The 9213-nt window shown below is 49.3% G+C and overlaps 1 non-coding gene across 1 annotated transcript; it reads left to right on the top strand.

Annotated features, from left to right (window-relative positions):
- The first annotated feature begins 7278 nt into the window (after positions 1 to 7278).
- Positions 7279 to 7439, top strand: LOC118639688. The gene has a single exon (XR_004961260.1). It is a non-coding gene; the product is annotated as a U1 spliceosomal RNA (small nuclear RNA).
- Positions 7440 to 9213: the final 1774 nt, after the last annotated feature.

Genomic DNA, 9213 nt, shown 5'->3' with positions numbered 1-9213 from the left:
CACTCATTTATCTAAACCCTCCTAGAATTTAATTTCTATTTTCAGCCTAAATGGCCTCCCAAGGGGACCAGGTTCCCCAAGTTTCCCCGCAGCCCATTAAACAGTGCTTCCTTTTATGTGTCCTAGAACCACCTCTGTCGGCCTCAAAGGGGGCCTCTTAGTTCTAATGTTCCAGGATTTGATGGGCAGCGGAGATCAAAGTGGGATGTTGCCAGGGAAGAGCTGGAGATGAGTCAAGTCCGGGTGGTCCCAAGCGAAGGGCACCTAGGAGCTGGAAAGACTTTCCCGTCCCCAGTTCCAGCCCCGCTTATCTCCCCTGGGCTCATATCTCCCCTCCCCCACTGATAGGCAGGGAATGTGGACACGCAGCCCTGTTTCCCACAGGTCTCAGGTGTGCCGAGGGCAGCTGGGGTCACAGGACGTTGGACAGAACTGGATGCGGGTCCACCTATGCCCAGCTGGTGAGCTGCTGACCACTCAGCCCCACTGAGCCTCAGTTTCCCAGCTCTAAAATGGGACCATCACACCTCCTTCACGGAATCTGTGGTGCACACCTCTGAACACCCACAGGCCATAGCTCTCAAGAGCTGGGCAATCTGGTCTGTCACTCTGACTCCAGCAGTATGACCCCGAGTTACCTCCTCGCCTGCACGGGCCTTGGTTTCCTCCACCGCACAACACGGAAGGGTTCCTTACAGGACCCTCAGGCTCTGACCTCGGCAGCACAGGGCCCTCCCTCTGTCCAGACGTTCTCGTGGGAAAAGCAGCGACATGTTCATTTCCTCGCTGGTTTTATACCTGGCCTGAGGAACATGAGAAAACAGTGTCAGTGACTTTGGCTCCCACACTCCCAATGGTAGCTGCCACCAACCTGGCGCATGCAGCCTGCCTGGCCTGCGCCCAGCCTGAGAGGTGGGTCTACCGCGGGTTAGGGGACCTGAAGCCAGGCTCCTGACACAGAGATGGTCCTCGTGTTGTCCTGGCAGCAGGTGAGTGGATGGGCATTTCCAGAACCCAGACAGGCCTGCCCTTGAGGGGTGTAGAGTCACATGGAGAAGAGAGACCTCCGGGCCACCCCCCTGCAGCATGGTGACCGCTCAGAAGAGCCACCGCCAGCTGCCATGGGAACTCAGGAGAAGATGCCAGAGGAGGTGCTGGGGCTGGACCAGAGGGTGCAGGGAATTCCCGAGGGAGGATGGGAAGGAGGCTTTGGACTGCAGACACGCCCTCACCAGCCGATTCTTGGGAGGACAGCCTCTGGGGCAGGCACCGTCAGCCTGGGCCCTGTGGGTCCCACACAAAGGTTGACAGAGCTGGAGCTCAGGAGAAGGATTCGGCTTCGTAAGGTCTCTCTAGTCATCTCAGGCACGGCCACGTAGCCTGAGCTCCTCAAAGACGGAGAGCACCTGCCAGCGGGGACCACTGGTCCTCATAACCTCTTTTAGATGTCAGCCAAATGCATTGCCAAGCCTTCCGCCGCTCCCTTTCATAGCTCTGTGTTTTCACAAGATCAGATCCATATGCCTGGTTCCCTCACACACCCAGCTCATGGCTGCGAGGGCCTTCTCCTGGGGCATGGGGGTCCTTGAGGCCCCGAGGACCGGTGCTGTACCTACCAGTCTACAGGGGTCGAGTATGGGAGCCATAGGTCGAAGGTCAGAGTGGAGGGGTTGAGGTCAGGGTCTCTGGGGTCAAATCTCCCAGCTCCATGTGACCTTGTGCATTTACACTCTCTGAGTCTTAGTGGTTTCCAGGAAAAGGGTTCAATAAGTGAGCCTCTGCCCACGGGAAGAGCTGTTCTTGTCTGTTAGTGTGTGTGAGTGTGTACCTGTGTGTACTTGTGTGTACGCATGTGTGTGTATACCGATGCGTGCTGGTGTGTGTGTACATGTATGTGCTGGTGTGTGTATCTGTGTGTGGTGATGTGTACCTGTGTGTGCTAGAATGTGTGTACCTGTGTGTATATCTGTATGCTAGTGTGTGCGTACATGTGTTTGCATGTCTCTGTGTATATGTATGTGATCTGTGTGTATGCACTGTGGTATATGGGTGGGCACCTATGTGGATGCTCATGTTTGTGTATATGTACATACATAATTATTCTTGTCATCATCATTTTCTGTGGGATTCAGATCAGAATTTTCTGGAGGGCCCAGGCAAGGAGTGGCAGGTAAATGAAGAAGACAACATGGTAGAAGGGCACTGCCCCCCTCCTACGTGACCTCAAGACCCTGTCCCAGCCCCATGTGCAGCAGCCAGTCCAGGGACAGCCAAGAGACCCCATCTCCACTGCCAGCCTGGAAGCTCCGCAGGGTAGGAGCCGCGTGCAGCTGGGTGGAGATGGGACGAGACACACCAGGCCAGGGTTGGTGGATTTGGGCTGAATTTTGTTCTCTTGCTGACAGCTGTGCAAGCTTGGGCAAGCACAGAGAACTTTCTGGAAGCTTCGCGTACTCTGCTATGAAGTGGGCATGGAGCTGTGGTTGTTCTAGCATGTCTCCCTCCCCGCTTGCTATCTCTTCAGGCAACTTCCTTTGGCCTCAGTTTTCTCACCTGTACGGTGGGCACAACCCACCTCAGCAGTTGTGAGGACCAGGGGTCAAAGCCACCAGAGGCAGGACCTGCTGCCCTTGCAGCCTGAGTACCAACCTCTGCACTCCTCACCTGCATGTCGACACCCAGTCACTGAGCCTTCGGAAAATGGCCTCCAAGGGGGCACCAGGAGACTGAGGTTCCAGTCTGAGCCCAGCCCTGTGCCTAGAGCCCCCCTCCTTCCCCTGGCCTCGGAGGCATCGGGGGCGAGGTGGGCACTGACCCTGAGGTCTCTCTCCATCTCAGCGTCTGCGGTGAGCTGGCTCCACTAGGAGCGCAGGGCGGGGCGGGGCTTGAGGCGGTAGCCCAGACGGTAAAGAAGCGGGTGAATTTGGTTTGAGTTAGCTACAACTCAGCTGAAAAGCATGCCAAGTCTATTTCGAGGCTGTGCAGAGTTATTTCCCATCCACATTTATGGGAGATCATGATTCACTTAGTGCTTTTGTTGCTCATGCAAGGAAAAAAAAAGTGCAGCATGCTTTAAATGTTTCCCAAACTGTGTTAGTTATTAAGTGAGTGACTCCGGCCAGGAGGTGTAGACAAGGGAGGCAGGAGGGAGCCGGTGGTGGGCCGGAGCAGATGGGCGGAAACGAATAGCTGCTCTTCCTCCAAGTCTCCTTCATCACCCCCTCGGGGCTGCTCAGAGCTGTAGATTTTGCCCCAACATTCATTTGGCCCAGGAGGGAAACAGCGCAGAGACGCAGGGAGGGAAGAGCCTGCACGCACACGGGGATTAGGGGGGTTCGGGCAGACAGACCGGCAGGGGTTCCATCCCCAGTGGGCTGCCTGAGGGGCCAGCTCCTCCTGCCACCACGGTGCATGACATCAGCCCAGGAAGAACAGAAGGGGCGTTGTAAGGAAGCCCACCTAAGTAAACAGACTAGGCGTGGACTCCCCAGTGCCCAGGGTCTCTGACCTCTGACCCCCCCAGGACCCCACCAGCTGGAAGTTCCCTGCACAGGGAAGGGCGGGCCTTCCTGCCCAGCCTCCCAGGCTGCCTTGGGCACCGTGCCATGAAGTGAGCTGTGAGAATATTGTAGAATAGTTTATATACAGAAAAACCACATAACTCAAATGTTTACAAAGTGAACCCACATGCTCCTGTAATGATCACCAAGATCCAGATACTCCGGCACCTGGAATTCTCCTAGCCAGGACCTTCCCGAAGACACCCACCAGCAGCCAGCATCCGCCCCTCATCACCAGGGGTCAGGCTCACGATTTTACATATGTGAAATCATTCAGAATGTGCTTTTTTATGTCTGGCTTTTTTTCCCCCCCGACAACCTTATGTCTCGACATTATGAGATCCACCCGCATTGTGGGTATATCCTGTCCATTGTGTGAGGGTACCACATTTTGTTATCCATCGGCCACTGGGGAAAATTCGGGTTGTTTCCAGTTTAGGGCTATTGTGACTTGTGCTGCTGTGAATATTCTTGAACATATCTGTGGTGTACACAGGAATGCTCATTTCTGTGGGGACTATCCCCGGAAGTTGAATCACCGGGTCATTGGATGGGCATACGGCCAGCCCACTGACATGCTGCCAAACACATGTTCAGAGTATCTGTAGCCAGTTACACCTCCACCAGCCAGGTCTGAGCATTCCAGGGACTGTCTCTGAGCTAAAATTTGGTATCATCGGCTCTTATGATTTGTTTTGCTGTTTCATTTTTGTTTCAGTCATTCTGGTTTGTGTGGGAATGCACTGATGTCATTGACATTTCACTGTTGACGAAGGACATTGAGGACTTTCAAACATTGTTGGCCATTGAGATACCCTCTTCTGTGAAAGGTCTGCTCAAGTTTTTTCCCAATTATCTAATTTTCTTTTTCTGATTGATTTTAGAGGTATTTAAAAATATCTTCTGAGTAACAGCTCTTTGTTGGGGGGAACGTATTGCAAATATATTCTCTAACTGTGTGGCTTGCGTTGATTCTTCCTTTTTTCCCCAACATTTGATTATGAAAATGTTCAAACAAAAACAGCTTGAAAGAGTTCTACAGTGATCATCCATAGACCTACCTATAAAAAATAACATCAAATATACTTGCTGTACCATATTTCTATCCATCCATTGATCCATCAAAACATCTTATATCAAAATAAGTTGCAGACACTAGTACACATTGCCCCAAATACATTAACTTAAATATCATTAACTAGAGGTCAGTGTTTGTTTATGGTTAATTTTCTTTTCAGGTAAACTTCACATACACTTAAATGCACAGATCTTAAAGATATTATTCAATGAGTCCCAACAAATGTAAGCCTAAATCTGTCGAGGTATAGATAGTACCCGTGTGCCCCATCCCAGGTAACCTGTGCCCCTCACTGACATCCTCAGAGGGAGTACACAATGTATGATTCCATTTATAAAAAACAAAACAAAAAACTAACATCTGGTCAGAAAAATCAGAAATCTTATGGCTTTCATTGTTTTTCATGAGAATTCAATGGTCATTTAGATCATTAGTCACCTGGATTTTTGGTGCCATTTATCTTTGGTTGCTTTTGAGATTTTCCCCTTTATCTTTGTATTTAGAACTTTGACTATTTACCTAAGTGTAATTTTCATTGTATTTCTCTTGTTGGGGACCCAGTGAATTTCTTCAATCTGTACATCTATGTCTCTCACCAGATTGGGGTCATTTTCAGTTATTGTTTGTCCAAATAATTTTTTTGCCCATTTTTATTCTCTTCTCCTTCTGAGACTCCAATTATACATATTGTAGACCTTGTGATACTGTCTCCTAGGTCCTGAAGCTCTGTTCATTTTCATTTCAGTCTTTATCTCTCTGATTTCAGACTAAATAATTTCTATTGATCTGTGTTCAAGTTCACTGGCTTTTCTCTCTGTCCTCTGCATTCTGCTGTATAACTCACCTAGTGAATTTTTTATTTCAGACATTCTATTTTTTTTAGTTCTAAAATTTCCATTTGCTTCCTTTTCATAGTTTCTATTTTTCTGTTGAGGTTTTCTGTCTTTTCACTTACTACAAACATAATTTCCTTTATAGCCTTGATCACAGTGAAATAGCTACTTTTAAATCCTTGTCTATTGATTCTAACATCTGGTTCACATCACAGTTGGTCTCTGTTGATTGTCTTTCTCTTGATAAAGTGTCATGTTTTCTATTTCTTCATATTTCAGATAATTTTGGATTGCATCCTAGACATTGTAAGTGACATGTTTTAGAAACTCTACATTTCATTATATTTGTTCTTCCGCATTTTCGCATAAATTTTAGAATAAGCATATTGATTTCAAACAACCTGCTGGGATTTTGATTGAAAATGCATTTAATCCATAGACCCATTTAGGAAGAACTGGCATATTGACACATTTGAGTGACTCAATCCATGAAGGTGGTATATCTCTACCTTTATTTGGTTCTTATTTAATTTCTCTCAGCGATGTTACGCAGTTTTCTGTGTCAAGGTCTTATACATTCTTCGTGAGTTTATTCCTAGATATTTGATGCTTTGTGACGTCTCAAATGGTATTGATTTTTTAATTTTATTTTCCAATTGTTTATGGAGACATTGAAATAGCACTATTTTGGGATCTCTGAGTCAAAGCCTAGGCTGCGAAGTGTCAGCTGAGTAATCTCAAGCAGATCCCCAGACTTCCGTGTTCTCATCTGCAGAGTAGAAGCTATGTCTAGGTGCTGGATATTTGTTGAGTTTTTAACCATCAGCATCCAGTCTGCCTTCTCTTTTGGTTTATATCACTCTACTGTCGGGATCAGGCTGGTATTGACGCCACTCAATGCTCAGGGGCGGGCTTGCTTCTCAGCCCCTCCAATCAGAGTAACATATTCCCCTGGTCACCATGATGGGCATGTGACCCAGTCGGAGGCGGTGTCCAGGTATTCTGGGGCTTTCAGAAGGGAATCACACCCCCTTTTGAGGCTGAAACAGAACCAGAAGGGCTCAAGGCTGGCATTGTGGTAGCTATCTACCTACCTCCTGCTTCCTACCTCCAGTGGCCTCACCAGTTATGTGAACCAAACATTCCCTTTCTAGCTCTGGTTCATCTGGGCTGGCTCTTCTGCCACCTGTCACACCCCACCAGAGGTCCTGGCCATGAGCAATCAACCGTATGGGGTTATTGGAGGCCACAGGGCTGAGCGTGGTTGTACGTGTCCTCCACCATCCTTGGAACTCTTGACAAGTAAGAATCATAGTCGGGACAAGTGGGGGAAGGGAGGCAAGAGTCCTATTTAACTTACCACCACAGAGCGGGTGCCACCATGCAGACCTTCAGAAGGAGATAGGAGCCAGGTTGCTGTGTTCACATACCAGTTCCTCCATAGCCTGCCTCTACATTGTCACTACGGGCAGCGGACTGTACCTCACTTTTCCCAGTTTCTGTGTCGGGGTGGGGCTAATGCTGCCTATCTCGGCATTCCTGTGGAGATTAAAATGTTAGTGATAGCCCTGGCCGGTTTGGCTCAGCGGTTGGAGCGTCGGCCTGCGGTCCTGAGAGACCCGGGTTTGGTTCCCGTTGAGGGCACGTACCTCGGTTGCGGTTTGTCCCCGGCCCTGGTGGGGTTGTGGGGGTGGCGGCCACTTGATGTGTCCCTTTCATGTCGATGTTTCTCTCTCTCTCTCTCTCTCTCTCTCCCCCACTCTATCTGAACAAAATATCAAAAAAAAAAAAAAAAAATGTTAGTGATATACTTACCTGGCAGGGGAGACACATGATCACAAAAGCGGTTTTCCCAGGGCGAGGCTTATCCATTGTCCTCCACGGGTGCTGACCCCTGTGATTTCCCCCAATGCGGGAAACTCGACTGCATAATTTGCGGTCATGGAAGGCTGCGGTCACGCTCTCCCGTGGGGGGAATAATAGACTAATGATATAAATCACAACAGCCTGGCACGCGGTTGGCCCTCAAGACAACCGAATTGATTATCATCACCGCCACCTCACCCAGGGTATGAGTTCCTGTATGTAACAAACGACCGCCAACTTAGTGGCGTCAAACAACACGTTTATTATCTTACCGTTCTAGAGGTCAGAAGTCTCAGGAGCCTAAAATCATGGTGTTGGCAGAACCAATTCCTTCTGGGGGCTCTGGAAGTGAATCCACGTTCTTGCCTTTTCCAGCTTCTAGAGGCGGCCTGCGTTCCTCGGCTCGTGGCACCTTCTTCTGTCTTCAACCCCAGCGGGGTAGCTTTTTCAGATCTCCCGCTGGCTCTGACCGTCTTGCTTCCCTCTTATAGCGACCCTCATGGTAGCACTGGGCCCACCCAGATACTCCAGAGTCCTCTCCCCGTCTCCCCGTCTCAGCTTCACCACACCTGCACAGCCCCTTTGCCATGTAGGACAACGTATCCACAGGGCCCCAGGAGTCAGGTATAAATATCTGTGGGGATCATTATTCTGTGCACCGCAGGTGCTTTTCTCAAGGCGCCCCAAAGAGGAGAAGGGTTGGAACGGAGGGCTAAAGCTGAGGAGGGGTCTCATAAGATCTGCAAGTCGATATGAGAGCCACGGTGCCCCACGAGCTGCTCAGGTGATGGAATCACAGAGCGATGGAGGGAGGGGCCCGTCAGCTCTCCACCTGCTGGCTTCACCCCTGCTGTGTCCACACTGCCTCAAGGAAAGAGCTTGGCCAACTGGAGCGCAGTCGGAGGAGTATGAGCAGGACGGTGGATGTGTCTACACTCTGCCTTAGGAAAAGAAGAAGCTGAAGATGCTGAGGTCTGGAAGATTGTAACTAGAGGTTATAATGTGTTTGACCCTGGCCTTCTTTTTATTTACTTATTCATTCATTCATTCATTCATTCATTTATAAATCATTTTAATTGTACAAATAGCACAGAGAGTTCTGATATACCTTTCCCCAGCTTTCCCTAATATTAACATGGGACATAACCATGGGACAATTAACCTCGACACGCTACAATTCATCACCCACCAGCCCTTAGCAGAGCTTCACCAGTTGGCCCACTGATGTCCTTTCTCTGGTTGAGGACCCCAACCAGGGTTCCACATGCACTTTCTGGCTGAGTCCCTGAGTCTCTTTCAATCAGACCCGTTTCTGTTGCTTATGACCTAGACACCTTTGAGAAGAATTTGTGTTTGATATTTTTCGAGACGAGAACAGGCCGTGCCTTTGGCAGGAATTCCACAGAAGCGATGTTGCGTCCTTCTCTGGGCCAGGGAGCATAGGATGCCGCCGAACCCCTTTCCCAGCGGTGGTAACTTTGATCGCGGGGTTCACGGGTGCCGCGTGTCCGGGCTTGCAGACTACTCCTTTTCTCTTTGTAGTGAAGAAGTTTCTTATGGGTGATCCTTTGCAACAATGCAAATATTCTACTTCTCGTTGTACTGTGGCTTGCCAATCTTAACATCCACTGACGGTTCTTACTGCCAGCAGCTATGACGACAGTGTCGGGCAAATAATGATTCCCTGTGTGTCCTTCGTTCCCTCTACAACGGTCCTGGGATGTGCGTGAGAGGAGCTGTCTCTGCCCCCACTGTGTCCTGAAGCAAGTATTTATACCACTGTGGACTCGTGGCCATTCATTTCATCCTATTGGTTAGAATCACTTACTATTGTTATTCATTTTGTTGCTGAAGTTGTCCCAGCTAGTCTGGCCTT

The sequence above is a fragment of the Molossus molossus genome, unplaced genomic scaffold (assembly GCF_014108415.1).
Source record: "Molossus molossus isolate mMolMol1 unplaced genomic scaffold, mMolMol1.p scaffold_m16_p_21, whole genome shotgun sequence".
NCBI classification, from domain to species: domain Eukaryota; kingdom Metazoa; phylum Chordata; class Mammalia; order Chiroptera; family Molossidae; genus Molossus; species Molossus molossus.
This window is presented reverse-complemented; position numbering and strand designations above follow the sequence as displayed.